At 47.1% G+C, this 21,273-nt stretch overlaps 3 non-coding genes across 3 annotated transcripts; all 3 read left to right on the top strand.

Moving 5' to 3' along the window:
* The first annotated feature begins 11,115 nt into the window (after positions 1–11,115).
* Trnar-ucg (transfer RNA arginine (anticodon UCG)) lies at positions 11,116–11,188 on the top strand. The gene has a single exon. It is a non-coding gene; the product is annotated as a tRNA-Arg (tRNA).
* Positions 11,189–11,640: 452 nt separating this feature from the next.
* On the top strand, positions 11,641–11,713 carry Trnak-cuu (transfer RNA lysine (anticodon CUU)). The gene has a single exon. It is a non-coding gene; the product is annotated as a tRNA-Lys (tRNA).
* A 5,532-nt stretch (positions 11,714–17,245) lies between these two features.
* Positions 17,246–17,318, top strand: Trnak-cuu (transfer RNA lysine (anticodon CUU)). Its single transcript has one exon. It is a non-coding gene; the product is annotated as a tRNA-Lys (tRNA).
* The last annotated feature ends 3,955 nt before the right edge of the window (positions 17,319–21,273 follow it).

Here is a 21,273-nt window from a genome sequence, read left to right on the forward strand (position 1 = left end):
CCGCTCTAGTTATGGCGGTCACTATGTCGTCAGTTCTGTCGTTTACGTCTATATCTTGTTGTGCGTCCCCTCCCGGTAAAGGAGGAATTTCGCACTCCCTCGCTAGCCGCTCCCAATCTGCTCTATTAAAGTTATATTGCAATTCCCACCCCATGGCCCAGCGGCACTCTCTATCCCCTATGGCGAAAGTTTTTAAATTATGGTCGCTTGTGGTGCCATTCCCTATTACCTTCCAATTTTGGAGTATGTTTGTAACATTCGGTGTTGTTAGAGTTACGTCAATATTTCTCCCTTGTCTTCCTCCCGCCGTGTAGGTAGGAGGATTGCCCGGCCTATTAGCCACCACAAGTTGTGTTGCCATAATATATTCTTCTACCTTCTCACCATTTGCATCTCGTGTGCCACTGTACCACAGGGGGGATTTGGCATTTATGTCAGCTGTAATTATCAACTTTCTCAACGCAACGGCGTGGTCACTCTCGTTAGGTGATCTAAGTGTGTTTCAATATTATCACTGTACTGAAAGTACATGTTTATTATGAAGACGATTCCAGTTGGGGAATGCAACTCCACGACGTTGCAGTGGGTAGTTGTGAATTGAGAGAGCGTGGTGACTCTCAGGAGCTTATTTGTTATTATTATCGCCGCTTTCGGGACTTCTCCTTTACTAATTATCTGCCATGTTGCGGCAGCAAAAGCGACCTTTCCAGCTTGGGAGTATGGCTCCTGTAGACAGAGCACATCTAATCTCCTCTCCTCCACCTCCCTTCGGAGTTCCTGCATTACGAGTCGGCTGTTATGTGTATTTAGTTGTCCTATGTTAAACTTTGTCATCAAGGGAAGTATGTATGTATGCGGTCATTTGGCCAGGTTTTAGACCAGTCAAATGCAATTCTTCCATTGGCTAGAACTGCCTGCTCGTAAATGTCGTCTAAGTCGAATTTCTCCCCTCTCCTTTCGAAGACTTTTCGTAGCAGGTCCCGCAGGGCTCCGAAGTCGGTGGGGAGATTCACTGATTTTAGTTGGATTCTGTCAACAGCCTCCATCACCGAGAAGGTTACCCTTCTTCCTTCTTCATGTCCTACACGAACCACATGTCTCAGGGCTGTGGTCAGGGTAGCCGGCTGTTCAAGTCTTGCTAGCTGCATAGTATATTCCAAATTAGGGTAGACCCTCACAGGATCCACAGGTGGCAATCTGACCACTGGAGTACTCTGTTCGGTAGAATTTATGCTGGAGCTAGTTACTTCATTTTCTTGAATCGGTTTCTCATGCTTGTTCTGTTTCTCTCCAGAGACTGTTATGGCCGCAGGATGCCCTTGCCGTTTCTGATGTTTTATCGGCTCTGCTCCCCGGCTTTCAGAGGAGGGAGCTGCTGCTATAGGGAGATCTGTTTGTATTGCTATGTTCACCCTTTGGGGCTCAGTTTGAATGGCTATATCTGTTGTTTCAGTTTTTTCGGCGCCCGTAAGTGACCTCAGAAATAACTTGAATTTACTTGCCCTCATAGCGTCCCTCCTCCTCTTGCTCGGGGACTTATGCTTCGGCATCCTGTTCGGTATGCCGAGTTCAGCCATAATCAGTTCTGGAGATTAATCTTTGTTCCAACATTCTGTATTTTGGGCAATTCCGACCTACGGCTCCACAAGACTTCTTCCCTCTGCTTTTGCATGGTATGCAGATTTGTGTACCTTTACAGACCTTGCGATTATGGCCACTTTCTCCGCACTTGGTGCACGTCGGCTCCCTGGTGCACAGCCTGAGAATGTGGTCCAGGTCACCACAGTTGTGGCAACGAGGTACCACGACATAGTCTCTAGTGTTGATGGCATGGAAGCCAACATAGATCCTGCCCATTGTTGTGATATTCTTCCACATCTGTGCTGTCACTTCAGCGACATGATGTACAACATCACGACCTCGTGGACCCGTTTTAAATCTAAGTTTAAAACAATTATTAAATTCTTCAACGCTTAAGTGCTCAAAATTTTGTGCCCTGATTGTCTCTGACAGCTCTTCGTTCATCATAATAGATGGCGCGTCATAAAGTATGACGAGAGGATTTATTTTTCTTGGTGGCTCACATTTCACCACTGAGTTCAGCTTTTGGTTCTTCAACAGCTTTTCTTTATGCTCTTCCGAGGCAACTTCTACGATGACTGAATTCCTACTCGGTTTGATTCTCTTTATCTTTATTTTTTCCTTCACAGGGTCCACGGTTTTCGTGAATAACTCCTGTATTTTCTTTATGCTTGTGTCTTGTCCAGGAAGTGTTCTCAAAAAGACTGCCGTATCTGGCCTCTTAGTTACCTTGTCTGTAGTCTCTCTGGTGGTGTTGGGCTTGGTGGGAGCTTGCGCTGCCACTGCCGCCCAAGTTTTCACTGGCTGCTTTCTTAGTCGGTTGTTTTCTTTTACTAGTTCTTCTAGCCTTCCTTCTAGTTTTGCATGGACGATGGCCCAAGCTGCCAATTCATTTTTAATGGCTGACATTCCGGCTTGGCTGATCTTGCCATTTTTTACAGATTGCTCCATGAGCGTAGTTATTCTGGCAAGCCTTTGCATAACTGTCTCATTCTCGACCTGTCCCAGCTCGTCCTGAGGAGAGGGATCAGCCGCAGTAGACGCACGTTGAGGCGCACTCAAATCACTCATAACTGCCGTCGCCATGATTTACGAGTGATATAAAAAAAAGGTGGGAGCCCGTCTCTTACCCTGGACCGGCTCCTCTGGCATGGGGGGGGGGGGGGACTTCTTGCAGCTCGCCCACCGACCTCGCCCCAAGGTCAAGGGCCCTCTCGAACTGCCGGGTTCAGCGCGCCGTTGCCAGCGCACTGGTCCCCATCGATGGCTCCGTCATCGGCGATTCCACGCGACGCTCCTCGGCAACTGCACCCCGCACTCTGGAGAGGCGGATGCACCTCTCGCCCTTCGCTGCCTACTAGCACGAGTTTCCACCTTTCGGCCAAGGACCCACTCCTACTCAGGTGGCGGGCCGGTCCCCCAGACGTTCGGCGGTCTGGACCCAGTTAACCGGGCCCAGGCGGTGTCACCACCTCCTGGGTTTGGCAGAACACGCCCCGGTTACCCAGGGGCGCGGCGAAGCGCCCTTGCCGACTCGCGCCGCGATCCCACGCCGACGAACGAAGTCGCCGGCATGCAGAGCTCCTGCTGGTCTGGGCCCTGCGAACTAAAGGGACAGATGTTCGTCTCTCGACACAGCTCCCCCTGTGCCACGCACCCTTCGCTTTCGCATCGGGTTGGGTGGCAGCTCTTCCTTTTGTCGCAAGGCACACCCCGGCAAGCCCGAGAAATGCCAAGCTTAACGTCCGGCACCACTTGAAGGCGGAAAGAGCAACTTGAGAAGGAGAGGCTATATATGACGCATCACTTCCCCTGTGGGCACGTCCGACTGGAAGCGATACGCCCCAGTGCGAACCTCTGTGCCTTATGGGGCGCCGGCGAGGACTGGCCCACGCCAAAAAAAAAAACGCACCACGAAACGACAGGTCCCACGCCAGACAGATCCACGTCAGACAGGTAAAGCATTTGCCAATGCGGTAAAGCATAAAATGTAATTCTGACTGCCTCGTCCCACCTTATGTTTTAGATAAAGCATTTGCCAAAGCGGTAAAGCATAAGGTGGGACGAGGCAATCAGAATTACATTTTATAGATGTATTTCTCACACATCTCAGAGCCTCTCGCGGTCGTCGTCGTCGTCGTCGTCGCCACCGCGTCTGCAGAAGTAACAAATGGCCATCGTAGCAAATGCGGCGAGGGACGCCCTGCCTTCGATTCCGAATGCACAAAGTGTGTGGTCTTGTTTCCCAGTCTATATCTGGTCGGTCTCGTAAGAGGTTGAATGTAACGAATGGGTGGGAAAGAGCAAGGGGCAGCGGCTGTGCAGAACGAAAACACAATTCCTCAGGGTGTGAGCGTTACGAGATGAGTCGTATACAAGTTATAGTTGGTCGTCAGTGACCGTGTGGCCTAATGGATAAGGCGTCGGACTTCGGATCTGAAGATTACAGGTTCGAATGCTGTCACGCTCGTGTTTTTCCAGTTCTGAAAAAGAAACATACCGTTTTAATGTAGCAATTGAGCAGTAAGAAACCGTCTGAATGTTGCTGTTGACCATTTTTTGCTTGGAGTTGCTCTTGAGCTTGAAACACACACAACAAGACCGGTGTTAACTAGCGAAATGGTCGGCAGGGTGCCGTCACCGCGAGTTTTGACTGGCACTTGCACATCTAAAACAACGGCGGAAAGTAAATCGTTCGGCTTTTGAGTCACATCAAGTATGTGTGTTAATTTTGACGCCACTAGCTCTGCATGTTGTCATGCAATTAGTTTACCTCTCAGAAATGATTATGAAATAAAAGTTAAGTACGTGACGAGCGTGACGTTAGGAAAACATTAGGCAGCATTGAGATATTCTGTATGGGACCACCCAACCCAAACGATGACTGTGTGACGTGCTACCTGGCAGATATTAACCGAGGCATCTGGCTAGCTCAGTCGGTAGAGCGTGAGACTCTTAATCCAAGGGTTGTTGGTTCGAGCCCCACGCTGGTCGGAACGGAATTTTGTTCTGCTGCAGATGTAAATTACCGATTTTCTGATTAACGTGATGTAATGTAAATAGCAACTTTAAACTTTGCCTACGTCTCTGTCAGTCGCAAGGAAACTGTATTTGAAGGTGAAGGTGATTTTGTAGTCATGTGTGAAAGACATGTTCTGAAATGCAAGTGATGTTGTTTGAAGAGCACATCGGTTATGTGTCAGATGTGTAGCCAAGCAGTAATGGGTCGCCATAGCTGCAAATATTAGAAGCTAATATGAAGTGTTGTCAGCTGAAGTCTGATGATGCAGGCGACCGTAAGGCCGAAGTACGCAAGAGTACTGCTAGGCCGCGCCTCTTTAGCTCAGCGGTCAGTTCCGCTTCAGACGCCGTGCAGTGTGGACGTGCCTAGTCTTCCGCTCCGCCGTTGCGTTACGTATAGTGGGATATCGTTTGTTTACGTGTAGTGTTGTACCTTCTGTAAATTTTTCTCCGTCGCTGTTTCGTTCCTTGTGTTACTTTCTGTGTGTATTTCAGTGTTTTTGTTTAGCGGTTTAGACCGCGTAGTTTTTGAAAATGTCGTCTCAGGTTATTCCTCGTCAGGCTACAGTTAGTTTTGCTTTCGACAAGTCCACCCGCCATGTGCAACCTAGTTCCCTTGAGATTCATGATTGGTTAGTAGATACCTTTGGCATTAATTCGGATCAGGTGCACACTGCATATTGTGATACAGAACTCTATGTTTTCTTTGTTAAATTTATGGACCCCCTTCAGGTTGATAAATTTATTTCCAAATTTGGTCATCAGGTTCTCTTTCGGCATCGGGATGATTCTGTCAGTACCGTACTGCTTTCAAATGCTTCCATTACGTACACCAGTGTTCGTGTTTACAACCTTCCGCCGGAGGTGGATAATGTGTATCTTAAGGAGGGTTTACTCAAGTATGGTGATGTTAAGAGTATTCGCCTTGAACCCTGGTCCAGCCAACATCGTCTGCAGTGTTGCAGTGGTATTCGTTCCGTCGAAATGCACGTGAAGCAGAATATTCCCTCGCACCTGCAGATCGGTGGATATCGTGTCCATGTAACATATAGTGGTCAGGTTGGCACCTGTTTCTTGTGTAATGAGAGTGGCCACGTGCGTACCGACTGTCCGCGGAGGGTTTTTGTGTTAAAAAATTCTCTCGAACAGCGTCGCAAGTTAACGGTCGCTGACCTCGTTGCAGGTGGTTCTGCTCTTGGTGTCGAACAGTCCAGTGGTAGTAGCGCCCAGTCGCAGGTTTTGCACGCCCCTGACACAGAATTTCCTCCTTTACGTGCCAAATCTGATGTTGTTCCGTCGGTTCCTCAGGTGGGTGTGCCGCTTTTGAATAATAAACGGCGTCGCGCACAAGATGGAAATAGTACGGATGAGGATCTCCCCGAGATGCCCCAATCCGAGAGACCGACATCCTCCGAGCCACAGAGTAGTGTAGATGCTCCCTGTTCCCCTGAAGTAGCTGTTCCGGTAGCGGCTGCTGACGCCCCTCCGGCTTCCGACGCGGCTTCTCTCGAGTCGGCTCGTCGGTCGGGCCTGTTGGCGCCTCCTTCCGAACCGACTTCGTTGTCACGACAAGTTGAGCCGCAACAACTTCCTGCTTCGCTGCCCCATACCTCTGCCAGCGGAGCTGCTCCGCCTCCTTCCAACTTAGCAGCTTCGGAGCTTCCTGCTCACGTTTCGCCTCCGTGTAGTCCATGTTTGCCGGAAGCTAGTATTGGTGTAGACCAGTCCGTTTCGTCGGATGTTTCCCCCGCGCCTCCGGACCCTGACTGTGGACCGGCGCGGGTGGTGTCGGATACAGAACTTGACCCTCCTACGTCACCGGCTGCTGCCGCTTCCTTGCCCGTCAGCCGACGCAAGTTGCGCGTTCAGCCGAACGTCAATGCTGTTCGTAAAAAACCGAAACGTAAGGGATCCGCGGAAGGGGGTAGCAGTCCCCTTCCCTCGGATGCCTCCGTCTCCCCTGCTATGGACTGTGATGTTGATGCGTCGGTGTAGGTGATTTCCTCTCTCGATTTTCTCTCCATGGTTCAAGCATACACCTTTCTTACCTTAAATGTTAACCGTATTGAGTCCGACGTTCGCATTGCCTCTTTGCGGCAGTTTCTCTACGACTCCTGTGCGGACGTAGTATTTTTGCAGGAAGTATTGTTTTCTGATCTCTCTCTACCTGGATTTCAAACTGTTTTTAATGTCGCACCGGATAATTCAACAGGAACTGCTCTTTTCTTTCGAGAAGGTATTCCTGTTACTGACATTGAATTCCTTGACTCTGGCCGTGGAATTGGTTGTCGTCTTTTTGATCTCTGCCTAGTTGTTTTGTATGCCCCCTCTGGTTCGTGTCGCACTGTGGCTCGATCGCGCTTTTATAAGGAAGAGCTTATTTATCTTTTGCGCAAGAGTCCTCGGAGTCTCCTACTCGGAGGCGATTTTAATTGTGTTTTACGCCCTGAAGACCAGTCCCCCAATTTTAATTATTGCCGAGATTTACATGACTTGGTTCGTACCAGGCACCTGCGTGATGTTTGGGAACACAAATATCCAACCCTGGTGATATTTACGTATTTTACCGCGTCCTCATGCAGTAGACTCGTCAGATTCTACTTCTCTGATTTTTTATGTTATAACATTCTTTCTGTCGATGTTATTCCTACTAGTTTTTCTGACCATTGTGCTTTTACTGCAACTGTAAATCTTAGTCACCAACCAGCAAAACTTTATCGTTCCCAGTGGATGTTAAATGTTTCCCACCTTGCCGACAGTGCCATTGACGAAGTTGTAAGTGCAGTGTGGGAGCGATGTCTTCGCTCTGTCCCGCGTTACCCCTCCTTGCTCGTTTGGTGGACTGCGTTTGCCAAGCCCAAGATTCGTCAGTCTTTGATTTTTTACTGTGCCGCAAGGGCGCGTGATTTTAAGAACACGTATGAATTTTACTACTCTGTCCTGCGTGAACTGTATGACGCGGCGGGTCCTTCTCCTCTGCGGATCCATGATGTTCGTCGTATTAAAGCCAAGCTCTTGACCCTCAAACGACGACAGTTGGATGGTCTGCGAGTAAAGTCGAAATCTCACTCTCTTGTTGAAGGTGAACTGACTTCTTTGTACCACCTGCTGCGGCATCAGACTCGACGTCGTCGCACCTTCATCTCTTCTCTTATGGTGGATGATGGACGACAGCTTATTGCACAGGAGGATATGACGCATGCTCTTCATCAGTATTACGCTAGTCTCTATTCTGCCGATGATTCTGGTGCGTCACTTTCTGATGATGTCCTTGAGGATCTTCCTGCGACGATCACGCCTGACGCGAACGGCGACTTTCTCCGGGAGTTCCAGGTAGATGATGTTTTCTATTTTATTCCTCGCTCTCCGTCCGGTAAATCGCCGGGTCCAGACGGCCTGCCTAAAGAATTTTATCTCCGTTTTTGGCCTCTTTTGGGTGGCACTTTTACGCAGATTTTAAATGAGATTGTCAGGGGGATGGATGTGCCAGCCGATTTTAAAGTAGGGAAAATTGTTTTAATTCCGGAGTCCACTGGTCGTTTATCTGCTGCCAATCTTCGTCCGCTCACATTGCTGAACTTTGATTACAAGACAGCTGCTAGAGCGCTCAATAGTCGATTGTCTTCTCTGCTTCGGGGTGTGATTGGTGCACATCAATGTTGTTTTCCTGGTAGATCTATTCTGACCCCAGTAGCCGAATATCGGGATGTTGTCTCGGTTGCGGCGGTTACAAACGTTCATTGTGCCTTTGCTTTCCTCGATTTTTACAAGGCTTTTGATCACGTCAGTCATGTATTTTTAAATCGTGTTTTAGATACAATAGGTTTTAACGCTTCATCACGTGGTGTTCTTGGTAATTTGTATAGGGGAATAACTGCTCGGGTGTCAGTCAATGGGCAGCTGACGCCGCCCATTGCTATCCGCCGAGGGGTACCTCAGGGTATTCCGCTCTCTATGTCTCTATTCATATTGTCCCTGGAACCGCTGCTTCGGACTCTTGCTTTCAAGCTTCAGGGTATGACCCTCTCTGGTGGGAAGCACACTGTTAAGGCGTACGCGGACGATGTCGTTGTTCTCCTCCGTCAACGTGATGATATCACATTGTTGAAAGGGGCAGTTGATGCATACTGTTGTCTCTGGAGCGCGTCTCAATCAGGGTAAATGTAAGTTCCTTAATATTCGAGGGTTTCGCGATGCTGATGTCCCTTGGGCCACTTTTGTCGATCGCCATACCTCATTGGGGATTAGCATTGATCGGTGTCCCATAAAAATGGCGGCTCTTAATTGGAAATCTGTCACCGAGAAGATACAGGGGGCTCTGATGGTCCATAAGCAGCGCTCTGCGGCCATTTTGCAAAAAGTAAGAATTTTAGACACGTACGTGTTATGTAAAGCCTATTATGTTGCTCAGCTGATCCCACTTCCCATAATGGTGGCGAAAAGGTTGCGCCAATTGTCTAGCAGGTTTATATGGAAGGGTCATCTATTCAAGTTGCGTTACGAGGTTATGACGAAACCGCGTATCTCCGGAGGCTTGGGCCTCACTGACATTACTCGCAAGGCATCTGCCTTGTACGTCCGCCGTACGACTCTCATTGTTACGCAAGAAGTGACTTCAATTACATCCAGAATTTTTACTGTTCTGCGTCCGAAGAGCCTTGCTCCACCTGTCGACGTCGGTCGCCTCAATTTTAAGTTGAAACACGTCCGGGAATTTTATATTGCGGTTAGTTACCTCGGTGACGTCTTCTTGCGACGACCGGTGCCAACGACCAAGAGCTTGATTGCCCGTTGTGAGGGGCTGGCCGGTCCCAATCCAATCGAACTGGCGTCTCCATCAGTGTCCTGGAGGAACGTCTGGAAGAATGTTAGTCTGCCGATCCACTCAATGGCTGTGGCGTCCACATGGTATAGGGTAATTAATAATTTGGTCCCCACCAACGTACGACTGCACCGTATTGGTCTTTCTGACACGGACAACTGCACTCGGTGTGGTCTCCTGGACACACTTAGGCATCGATTCACCTGCAGTGGGCACCTTGCTAATTGGCTTTGGCTCAGGAAACAACTGGCTTTTGTCACTAGGACTGCCGAAACCGCTTGTACCATTGACATCATCGTACGGCCCGATTCTTCCTTTTATCCGCGAACGAAGCTCAATACCGTTATGTGGTTGCTTGGACACTTCGTACATTTTGTCAATAGTTGTCATGAAGAGGATGAACACCTAACGTTTCGGCAGTACATCGTTACTGCTTACTGGAACCGATTGCGCTTGCCAGGACTCCTTAAAGATTTTGCAAATATGCTTAGCCTGACATTTGAAAGGGAGGGTGTTGGCTAAGGTCACCTGTGTGAGCCGATTTCTTTTACACTGTAGCTGGTTTTGTCGCCTTTATGTAAAATTCTTCTCTACACCTCGACTGAAGTTTACGTGGACCTTTAGGGCGAACAAGAGAAACAAACGTAAGACCAAGAACCAAGACAGTAGGGGAAATTACGACGCCGTTGTACAGGTGCCATTCGGAAAGAGGACGGTGGAATCATCGTGGCCAGGCCTCGGGGTTCGACCCCTGCCCGCTTTGTTTCCGTAGGCCTGAATCTGATTGTCACCCCTAACTTTCAAACAATGGCAGACGAAAACGACACAAAATAATGGTAAAAAAAAGAAAAAACGGGGCAGAGCACTGGTCTTGTAAACCAGGGGTCAATAAAAAAAAAGTGGCTAGGATACCTGGCTCTCACTCAGTATTAAAAAAAAAGTGGTAGAGCACTGGTCTAGTAAACCAGGGGTCGTGGGTTCCATCCTCACAGGAGGAAGACGAATTTTGGAAATCAGTTGCCCATCGTGGCCGTATAGCAAACAGTATCTGTGATGACGAACAATTAGCGACAGGCGTTTTATTAAGAATTACTCTCAGACGTGATTAAGGCGAATACAAAAAAAAAAAAGAAAAAAGTGGTAGAGCACTGGTCTAGTAAACCAGGGTCGTGAGTTCCATCCTCACAGGAGGAAGACGAATTTTGGAAATCAGTTGCGCGACGTGGCCGTATAGCAAACAGTATCTGTGATGACGAACAGTTAGCGAAACGCGTTTTATTAAGATGTGATTAAGGCGAATGGCGCAGATACAGCATTTGCCAAAGCGGTACAGCATAAGGTGGGACGAGGCAGTCTGAATTACATTTTATAGATGCATTTCTCACATATCTCAGAGCTTCTCGCGGTCGTCGTCGTCGTCGTCGTCATCGTCGTCGCCGCCGCCGCTTCTGCAGAAGTAGCAAATGGCCATCGTAGCAAATGCGGCGAGGGACGCCCTGCCTTCGATTCCGAATGCACAAAGTTTGTGTTCTTGTTTCCCAGTCTATAGTTGGTCGGTCTCGTAAGAGGTTAAATGTAACTAATGGGTGGGAAAGAGCAAGGGGTAGCAGCTGTGTAGAACGAAAACACAAATTCTCAGGGGTGTGAGCGTTTCGAGATGAGTCGTATACAAGTTATACTTGGTCGTCAGGGACCGTGTGGCCTAATGGATAAGGCGTCGGACTTCGGATCTGAAGATTACAGGTTCGAATGCTGTCACGGTCGTGTTTTTCCAGTTCTGAAAAAGATACATACCGTTTTAATGTAGCAATTCAGCAGTACGAAACCGTCTGAATGTTGCTGTTGACCATTTTCTGCTTGGAGATGCTCTTGAGCTTGAAACACACACAACAAGTCCGGTGTTAACTAGCGAAATGGTCGGCAGAGTGCCGTCACTGCGAGTTTTGGCTGGCACTTGCACATCTAAAACAACGTCGGAAAGTAACTCGTTCGGCTTTTGAGTCACATCAAGTATGAGTGTTAATTTTGACGCCACTAGCTCTGCATGTTGTCATGCAATTCCTTTACCTCTCAGAAATGATTATGAAATAAAAGTGAAGTACGTGACGAGTGTGACGTTAGGAAGACATTAGGCAGCATGGAGAGATTCTGTATGGGACCACCCAACCCAAACGAGTACTGTGTGACGTGCTACCCGCTAGTTATTCACCGAGGCAGCCCGGCTAGCTCAGTCGGTACAGCATGAGACTCTTAATTTCAGGGTCGTGGGTTGGAGCCCCACGCTGGGCGGAACGGAATTTTGTTCCGCTGCAGATGTAAATTACCGTTTTTCTGATTAACGTGATGTAATGGAAATAGCAACTTTAAACTTTGCCTACGTCTCTGTCAGTCGCCAGGACATCTTTCGATTGTCAGTAGCACCGTTTTCGTTAAATTAGCGAGATCCGACATGTGCGAGAAAATTGTTGCATCTTGTGGTGGTATCCTAACGTTTAAACATAGCGATGGAAATGTGGGAGAAGTTGTTGTTTCGCATGCCGGCCTAGGAATACTGACTGTTCGAATTTTTGAACTTCCATGTAAAATAACCAGTGAACAGATAAACGCAGTGCTTTGTCTTTACGGTAAAATCATAAGCAATATTGCGGAACGCTGGTCTAGTGCACATAAATTCCCAGTTCTTAACGGGGTGCGGCAATTAAGAATCGAGCTGCAGAAGCACATCCCGTCTTATGTTCACGTTTGCGGGTATCGTGCGATAGTAATGTACGATGACCAGCCTCGAACATGTGCAGCATGCAACTCGACAGGTCACGTGCAAGCCGAATGCATGCAGAGGCGAGTGGCGCAGCTGCCTATCGGCGGGGCTGCCACGCCCCCCTCAATGACAACACTGTCTGTAACGTATGTGGCCGTGGCGCGTGGGCTTTCGGCTACACCCACGGTCCCACAAGTTAGTGAAACCACTTAACTGCCTGCGACTGTGAGACGAATAGAGACTGCTGAAACGCCTGATCAGAGTCAACCTAAACCAACAGAAATATCGACGTCTATCGTAGTCACCGAAGAACGGGCATCTGCGTTGCAAACGGCTGCGTCTCCACCGGCCGATGCTACTCCACGGGGGGAATCTCAAGCAGGTGATGATAAAAGCCCACAAAAGTGTGCATCTCCCAGAAAAACTAAAAAACGGAGAGTTGCCCGCCAGGATGCCGAACTGATTGCAACGGTTCTGCGCGAAAAGGCTAAACAGATCGGTGAACAAATCAGTGCAAAAGCATCTGATAGCACAAACCATGATCATCCCTCAGCTAGTTTACCATCAGTCCTTGACAATGTCTCAGATGCTCTACCTCTGAACCCCGAACAGTCAGCTACACTTCGAGCCGACCGTGATAACCACATGATCGACCTCTATCCTGTTGAAGCGTCAATAACCACCTCGACAGGCCCACAGCCAACTAGTTGGGCAGACGATACAGAATCCAATGTCGAAGTAGACTGTATGGATACTTCAGAAACGGTGACAGCCATAACTTCGGTCCCCAAGGACGACGATGTTAATGAGAAAGGTAACGCCTCGACAGAAACTACTGTGCAAAAAGAACTCGCGACTGATCCATTTTCAAACGGAGAATATTTTTAACTCTGCCTTTACAGTGACTGTCCATAGATGTTTTTAAATTGCTTGCACAGTGCATTTTCGACGTGGTTTGCTTTTCCAGCGCTATTTATGATTGATATTGGACGGATTTTAGGCATTGCTTTTGTTTAGTCACCCACAATTCAGCCACAGGCCTATCGACTTGCTACTCTAAATATTAATAAGATACGTAGCGCTTGTAAATTACAACATTTAAAGGACTTTTTATATGCAGCTGATGTAGACATTTTATTTGTCCAAGAAGTAACAGAGGTCGGACTTGATTGCATACCAGGTTATAATGTGATTACTAATCCTGGAGCCGGTTGTGAACTAGGTACAGCTTTTATTGCCAAGGAAGGTATTATTATCACTGACGTCACAGAATTGCCGAACAGTAGGGGCATTGCGGGCACTTTTTATAACAACAGACTAATTAATGTATATGCCCCATCCGGTTCCAGTAATAGACGTCAAAGAGCAGATTTTTTTAAAGGAGAAATAGTTCCAATCTTTGGCGTCCGCCACGACAATGTTATCTTCGGAGGTGACTTTAACTGTGTCATCAGTGCAAAGGACCAGACTCCCAATCTTAACAGATCACTTGAACTGGAACGAATTGTACGAGACTTAGGCTTAATTGACTCTTGGGAGCTCAAGCATGGGGCTGCACCTGGGTTTACCCATATTACGACCCATTCGGCAAGCCGTCTCGATCGAATTTATGTCACACCTAATTTGAGGAATAACATTCTGCAGTCAGAAGTATGGCCAGTGGCGTTCTCAGATCATGCTGCATACATCTGTACTATCACTCTAGACCGACAACGAACGTATCGATACAGGGGCCTGTGAAAATTAAATATTTCACATCATCAAGACTCGGCGTGTCAAGAAGCCTTCCTCCAAACCTGGCGAGAATGTGAACAGAGATTTGCCTCTTACAATACAGCCATTGATTGGTGGCTCAGGTGCGCCAAACCTAAAATTAGGTGGTGTTTCATGAACTACGCACGGGAAAAGAGCTTTTGGCTTCACAGGACGATCCATTTCTATTTTCATTGTCTGCGGGAACTGTATGCGCTCGGCACTTCGGCCGTCGAGCAATGTAAACGAATTAAGAAAATCCAGGCCAAAATCCTAACCCTAAGGAGGACGCAGCTAGAAGGCTACAAAGTCAGGTCGCGGGTCCAGACTACTGCACACCAAGAACTCACCTCAGTCTACCATATGATCCAAGAAAGTAGGAAAGGATCCCGTAAAATTCTGACGGAGTTAACTGCTGAGGATGGCGCAACGCTGACTACGCACAATGAGATTAAGGCGGCGGTGCTTAACTACTTCACCACCTTGATGTCAAAAATAGAAGTTAACGTGCAAGTGCGGGACGATCTTTTGAATAATTTGCACAACAGAGTCAGTCTCGCGAACGCGGAACAGCTATTAGCCGTGGCAACCGAAGACGACGTGGGATATGTCATCTGGGAAAGTGCTAAGAATAAATCCCCCGGACCTGACGGAATTCCCGCCGAATTCTATCAAAAATTCTGGAACACCATAAAGGCGAAGATCACTTGCATGTGTAACGAACTTCTAGACCACAACAACGTGATCCCCACCAGCTTCTGTGAAGGCGCAATCGTTCTAATTAAAAAACCTCAGGCGGTGCCAACGTAAAAAATCTAAGACCGATAACGCTGCTCAACAGCGACTATAAAATCTTTGCGAGACTATTGGCCCAAAGGCTTAAATCCACGATGACCAGCATCATTGGCCCTTACCAGACCAGCGTGGGCAAGGATCGGAAAATTCAACAGACTCTATGCGACTACCGTGATTTAATCTCCATTGCGGAAGTCTGTAAACTGAAATGTGCCATCATGTCCTTAGATTTCGACAAAGCCTTTGACAGGGTAAACCACCAGTATCTCTTTCGTACCATGTCTGCGATGGGTTTTCCACCTGGGTTCGTTGCCATTATACAACAGATGGTAGCGACTAATTCATCCAGAATCATCATCAATGGCCAGCCTACCCGAGCAATAGAGATAGTCAGTTCCGTCAGGCAGGGCTGCCCAATGTCCATGGCGCTTTTTGCGATTGCCATTGAGCCTTTGTTAGCTACCCTGACGAAAAGTTTACAGGGCATCGTCATACATGGATCCCGAGTTGTGTGCAAGGCGTATGCAGACGATGTCGGTTTCCTTATCATAAATAGAACTGAAGTGGAAACCGCACTACAGACAGTCAGGCAATATGAGCAAGCGTCCGGTGCACAACTAAACTGGACAAAGTCTGGAATATTCAATATTGGCCGCGGCCTAGGATCGCGCCCTCACAGGCAACTACGTCAGCTGAAGATCTTCAAGTGTCTTGGAATTGATTTTCAGCGTAATATCCGGCACACAATTGCAACCAACTATAGAAAGCTTCTACAGACTATTCGTGCCGGCATACGGTAACACAGTGTACGAAAACTAAATGAAATTCAGAAAGTCACGGTCGCAAATGTATATCTCACCTCAAAACTCAATTATATCGCTCAAATTTTACCAATGTCTGCACACACTGCAAAACGAATTATGTCAGCATTAGGACAGTTTGTCAGCCATCGTCACATTTTTAAAGTTCAGTTTGACACCTTAACGCTGGCCACAAAAAATGGTGGCTTAAAGCTTGTCGATGTTGGAAAGAAGGCGCAAGCTTTATACATATCAAAAACTTTCCACCAATGGAAACACTCAGCAGATAGTCTCGCTGCTCACCTGCTTACTGAGATAGCTCCGGCAAACCTCAGTCCACCCATCACGGTGCAACATATTCCAAACGGACTTTATCTTTTAAAACGGTTTTTATTGGAGTACAGTTATGCACAGACAAGGATCCCCGTACAAGCAATGACGGCAGTGAAACGCGTGTACCAGGAACTCATGAAAGATAAGAAGCCAAATAACGTCGAAGACAAATACAATTTTTACGACTGGAAGGTAATCTGGTTGAACATCCATTGTCCACACTAGCCGTCAGCAATGCAAGCCACTTGGTATTTCGCAGTTAACAGAAAATTGGCCACTAACTCCAAACTACATAACATACACCTCGCAGAATCACCTTTATGCATCACGTGTAATTTAATAGATACTGATGAACACAGATTTGTGTGCGACAAAGTAAAAGATATATGGGCATATATCACGAACAAGTTGGCGCTCATCAGCAGAACATCTCCCAGATATATAACGCCTGCTGCCTTTCTAACGCCGGATGATACTCCGTACCCACAGACGAGAAGGAACGCACTAAACTGGTTAAAATCCGCTACAGTACACTACTTATTTACAAAAGAAGAAAAGAGTAAAGAAGACTTCTGGGTCTATCTTACAACTCAGCACCATCTGCTAATGAAAACACAAAACTACAAGGATCACTTCGCCAACTACCTGCTCAAAACTGTGACGTAAAATAAAGAAACTAACAGGTCAACTGATTGAATTTCATGTTACTGAAAGTTCAGCAGATATTCACTGCAAAAAGGCGGACCATCTATAAGGCGAATAATATATCATGTTGACCGACTCCCAAGTTACAACCACACTGAAGGATTCGATTGGCAAGATTTTCAAGCTTCATTTCGTAAGCAGAAGAAAAATAATAATAATAAAAAAAATGGATAAGGCGGCGGTCTTCGGATCCAAAGATTGCAGGTTCAAATCCTGTCACGGTCGTTTTTTTCCAGTTCTGAAAAAGAAACATACCGTTTTAGTGTAGCAATTGTGCTGTACAAAAACCGTCTGAATGTTTCTGTTGACCATTTCCTGCTTGGAGATGCTCTTGAGCTTGAAACACACACAACAAGACCGGTGTTAACTAACGAAATGGTCGGCAGAGTTCCGTCGCCGCGAGTTTTGACTGGCACTTGCACATCTAAGACAACGTCGGAAAGTAACTCGTTCGGCTTATGAGCCACATCAAGTATGTGTGTTAATTTTGACGCCACTAACTCTGCAGGTTTTCATTCAATTCCTTTACCTCTCAGAAATGATTATGAAATAAAAGTGAAGTACGTGACGAGTGTGACGTTAAGAAAACATTAGGCAACATGGAGAGATTCTGCATGGGACCACCCAACCCATACGAGTACTGTGTGACGTGCTGCCCGGCACATGTTTACCGAGGCAGCCCGGCTAGCTCAGTCGCTAGAGCATGAGACTCTTAATTTCAGGATCGTGGGTTCGAGCCCCACACTGGGCGAACCGGAATTTTGTTCCGCTGCAGATGATAATAACCGTTTTTCTGATGAACGTTATGTAATGGAAATAGCAACTTTAAACTTTGCCTAGGTCTCCGTCAGTCGCAAGGAAACTGTATTTGAAGGTGAAGGCGATTTTGTAGACATGTGAGAAAGACATTTTCTGAAATGCAAGTGGTGTTGGTTAGAGAGTACATCGGTTACGTGTCAGATGTGTAGCCAAGCAGTAATGGTTCGCCAAAGCTGCAAATATAAGTCGGTGATATGAAGTGTTGTCAGCTGAAGACTGATGATCGAGACGACCGTAAGGACGAAGTACTCAAAAGAACCGCTAGGCCGTGCCTCTTTAGCTCAGTGGAAGTCGCGCCTGTGACACCGTGCTGATCGGACGTGTAAAGTGCTCCACTCCGCCACGTGTTTACAAGTCGTGATAACAACTTAAGTTTTCTCTTTATCGTGAAGTGTTTTTATTTAGTGTATATTGTTCTTGAGTTTGATTTTCATTCTTGTGTTCTTCTAGCGGTTCCTTTGCTAGTTATCGTTTTGCAATGTCCAGGTTATTTCCGAGAAAGTGTACACTCTGATTTGAATTTGACAAGTCTACCCGTTCTGTGCAGCCTAGTGCCTTGGAAATACCAGATTGGGTTGTGGATGTCATTGGAATTACCTCTGATCAAGTGCACACGGCGTATTATGATACCGAGGAATATTGCTTATTTGTAAAATTGCTGAATCCTGTATTACTGGAAGAGATTCTGACGAAACACGGAGGGAGAGCTGTTTTTCGACACCGGGACGAGTCTGTAAGTACTGTGCTCATTTCCAATGCCGATGTGGAGTATACCAATGTGCGTATCTTTAACCTACCCCTTGAAGTAGAAGATTGTTATCTGAAGGAAGTTCTGTCCAAATTCGGGGATATCAAGCAGATTCGTAACGAACGGTGGTCAAACCAGCACAGGTTACAATGTTACAGTGGCGTCCGATCAGTAGAAATGCATATAAAGCAGAATATACCCTCGCATGTTACCGTTTGTGACTATAGGGCTCATGTTACTTACAGTGGCCAAACTCCCACATGCCATATATGTAATGAGAGTGGTCACCTGCGTCATGACTGTCCCAGGCGAATGTTTGTGCTAAAAAATTCGCTACAGAAGCGTAAAAGTCTTACGTTGGCTGATGTAGTTTCGGATAACCCTATCGTAGAGGGTGAGGTCCCTAGTTCTGCCGTACCTTCGGAAGAGCTAAAAGAATTTCGCCCTGAAGAGTTTCCAGCTCTGGTAAGGAGAGACAATGGTGCTAAGCCACCCGCGAAGGTCGATGCCACGACTAATAAGAGGCGTTGAACTTGTGACAGCCGTGACTCTGATGATAAAACCTTCAGTGCGCACGAGACCGCGGAATCGGTCGTACGGGGGATCGCTTCGGGTACTAAAGTTATAACCGGTGCAGCGATTGTGGACGATTCTTCTACCGCAATTTCAAGCGTCGATACTTCCGTCGACGCCGTTCAGTTACCACAGGCTCATGTCTCAGAACTTCCGCAACAGCACACTCAGGAAAGTCAACAAGTAGATATGGCTCACGTATCTACTGGAAGTACTCACATCGCGGCTCGCCGTTATGGTATACAAACAATGTCTCCGGGAGCGGACGGTACACAACACGTGGCAACTGCTCCGACCCTAGCCTCAGAACAACATGAATGTCATCAACTCCGCGACGGTATACAAACACAGCAGCCTGGGACTGTCAGTGACAACAAACAACTTCGGGCAGCGAGTGTTGCCAAACAAGCTGATAGTGAAAGTGGTGGCTCAGCTGATCGCTCGCCAGCGGTTTCGACGCATGCGCTCCCGGCGCAAGATGTGTCGGGAGAGACGATTGACATCACCCAAGACCCTCCCACACCTCCGACTGCAGCGGTGCTGCAGAGTGTCCGTCACAGGATCCAAGTACCACCAAATGTTAATGCTGTCCGGAAAAAGAGTAAAAACAAAGATGCAAGAGATCAACTCAGTGACGCTCCAGACAGGAATTGCGCGGCCGCTACTCACATGGAATGGCATGGAGATGTGGGCAATTAACGGCAGTTGATCCCTCCTTCTCTCAGACGTCCTGTTATTATGTCACAGGCCTATACGATCACGACCCTCAATATTAATAAAATTTGATCAGAAGTGAAACTGCATGCATTAAAACAATATCTATATGAGCCCGGTACTGATATACCACTTTTGCAGGAGGTGTCGATGCCACAATTTACTCTTCCTGGGTTTGTCGGCATTGCAAATTTTTCCCTGGAAACGACCGTGGGCACCGCAGTCTTAATTAGAGAAGGGATTCCAGTTACTCAGATCGACAAATTGGAATCGGGTAGAAGGATCGGGATCACTGTTTTCGGCGTCACCATCATCAACTTGTACGCACCTTCTGGCAATACCTATAGAGCGGAACGAGCTACTTTTTTTCTTTCGGAAAAATCCCCGACACATTATCATTGGTGGTGATTTTAATTGTGTCTTATCCAGGAAATATCAGTCCCCAACTTTTAATTATTCGTCTGAATTAAAGCGCCTCGTGACCGACCTCAAACTTAAAGATGCGTGGGAAATTAGGTACCCGACATTGGTACGCTTCACTCACATCGTCGCATATTCCTGCAGCAGAATCGACCGGATTTATGTTTCCGATGTTATCGAGAATGATTTATTAAAAGTAGAGACGATCCCCTCCAGTTTCTCCTATCACAGTGGTGTCATCGCGTGCTTGAAATTACTTCCCCAACCCACGCGATGGTATAAAGATCAATGAAACCTGAATGTGTCTTTGTTATCGGATGTTTTGCTGGAGGAGGGGGTGCGTCGTGCTTGGGAGCAGTGCTTGCGCGCTACTCACAAGTTTCGCAGCACTATAGAGTGGTGGACTCTGCAGGCAAAGCCGAAACTGCGAAAAGTTATCATGTCATTCGGAATTGAAAGGGCGGCGGAAATCAAAAAGACGATGGAATTTTATTACACAATCTTACGGGACCTGTACGATCGTGCAGACGCGACGGCCACCAGAATTGACGACATTCGGAAAATAAAGGCAAAATTAATCAATCTGAAGAGGATGAAACTGGACGGCCTTAAGATAAAATCTAAAGTGACGTCGGTCAGAGATGATGAAGCAGCGACTCTGTACCACCTCCTCAAACATACAAGGAACAGGAGGCGGACTTTTATTGACGCCCTGAAACTCGAGGATGGAACAACGGTTGACACATAACGAGAGATTGTCACAGCACTGCACAACTATTTTGTCAAAACCTACGCATCAGTGACTCTACACGATGACTGCTATGATGGACTGTTTAGTGCCATTTCATCTACCGTAACTAGGGAAGACAATGACTCTATCTCGTTGGCCTTCAGTAATAAAGATGTTGTGGGGGTTGTCTGCAGTTCGCCGATTGGGAAATCGCCGGACCCTGATGGCTTACCAATTGAATTTTACAAGCAATATTGGCACATCATCGGGGACAAAATCACTCACGTCGTGAACGAAGTCTTGCAAGGAACGTCTGTCCCACCCTTCTTTAAGGAATGTAAAATTGTGCTTCTCCCTAAAAACAGAGGTACTAAAACTATCACCAATTTCCGGCCAATATCGTAGTTAAACTCGGATTATAAGATCGTGGCTCGCGCAATTAACATGAGACTCACGCCACTCACTGCTAAAATCATTGGCCAACAGCAGACATGCGCCTTCAGGAGAACAATTCTGCAAACGGCTGCTTTTTACCGCGACGTCATTGCGTTAACGAACGCTAGTAACATGAAATGTGGGCTGATCTTTCTTGATTTTTTAAAGCTTTTTATCTCGTAAATCATGCTTCCCTTCTCGAGACTATGCAAAGATTGGGCTACTCTCGGAACACGATTGACATGATTAAAAACGCGGCCATGGGAA

Source organism: Schistocerca gregaria, chromosome 3 (genome assembly GCF_023897955.1).
Source record: "Schistocerca gregaria isolate iqSchGreg1 chromosome 3, iqSchGreg1.2, whole genome shotgun sequence".
NCBI lineage: Eukaryota > Metazoa > Arthropoda > Insecta > Orthoptera > Acrididae > Schistocerca > Schistocerca gregaria.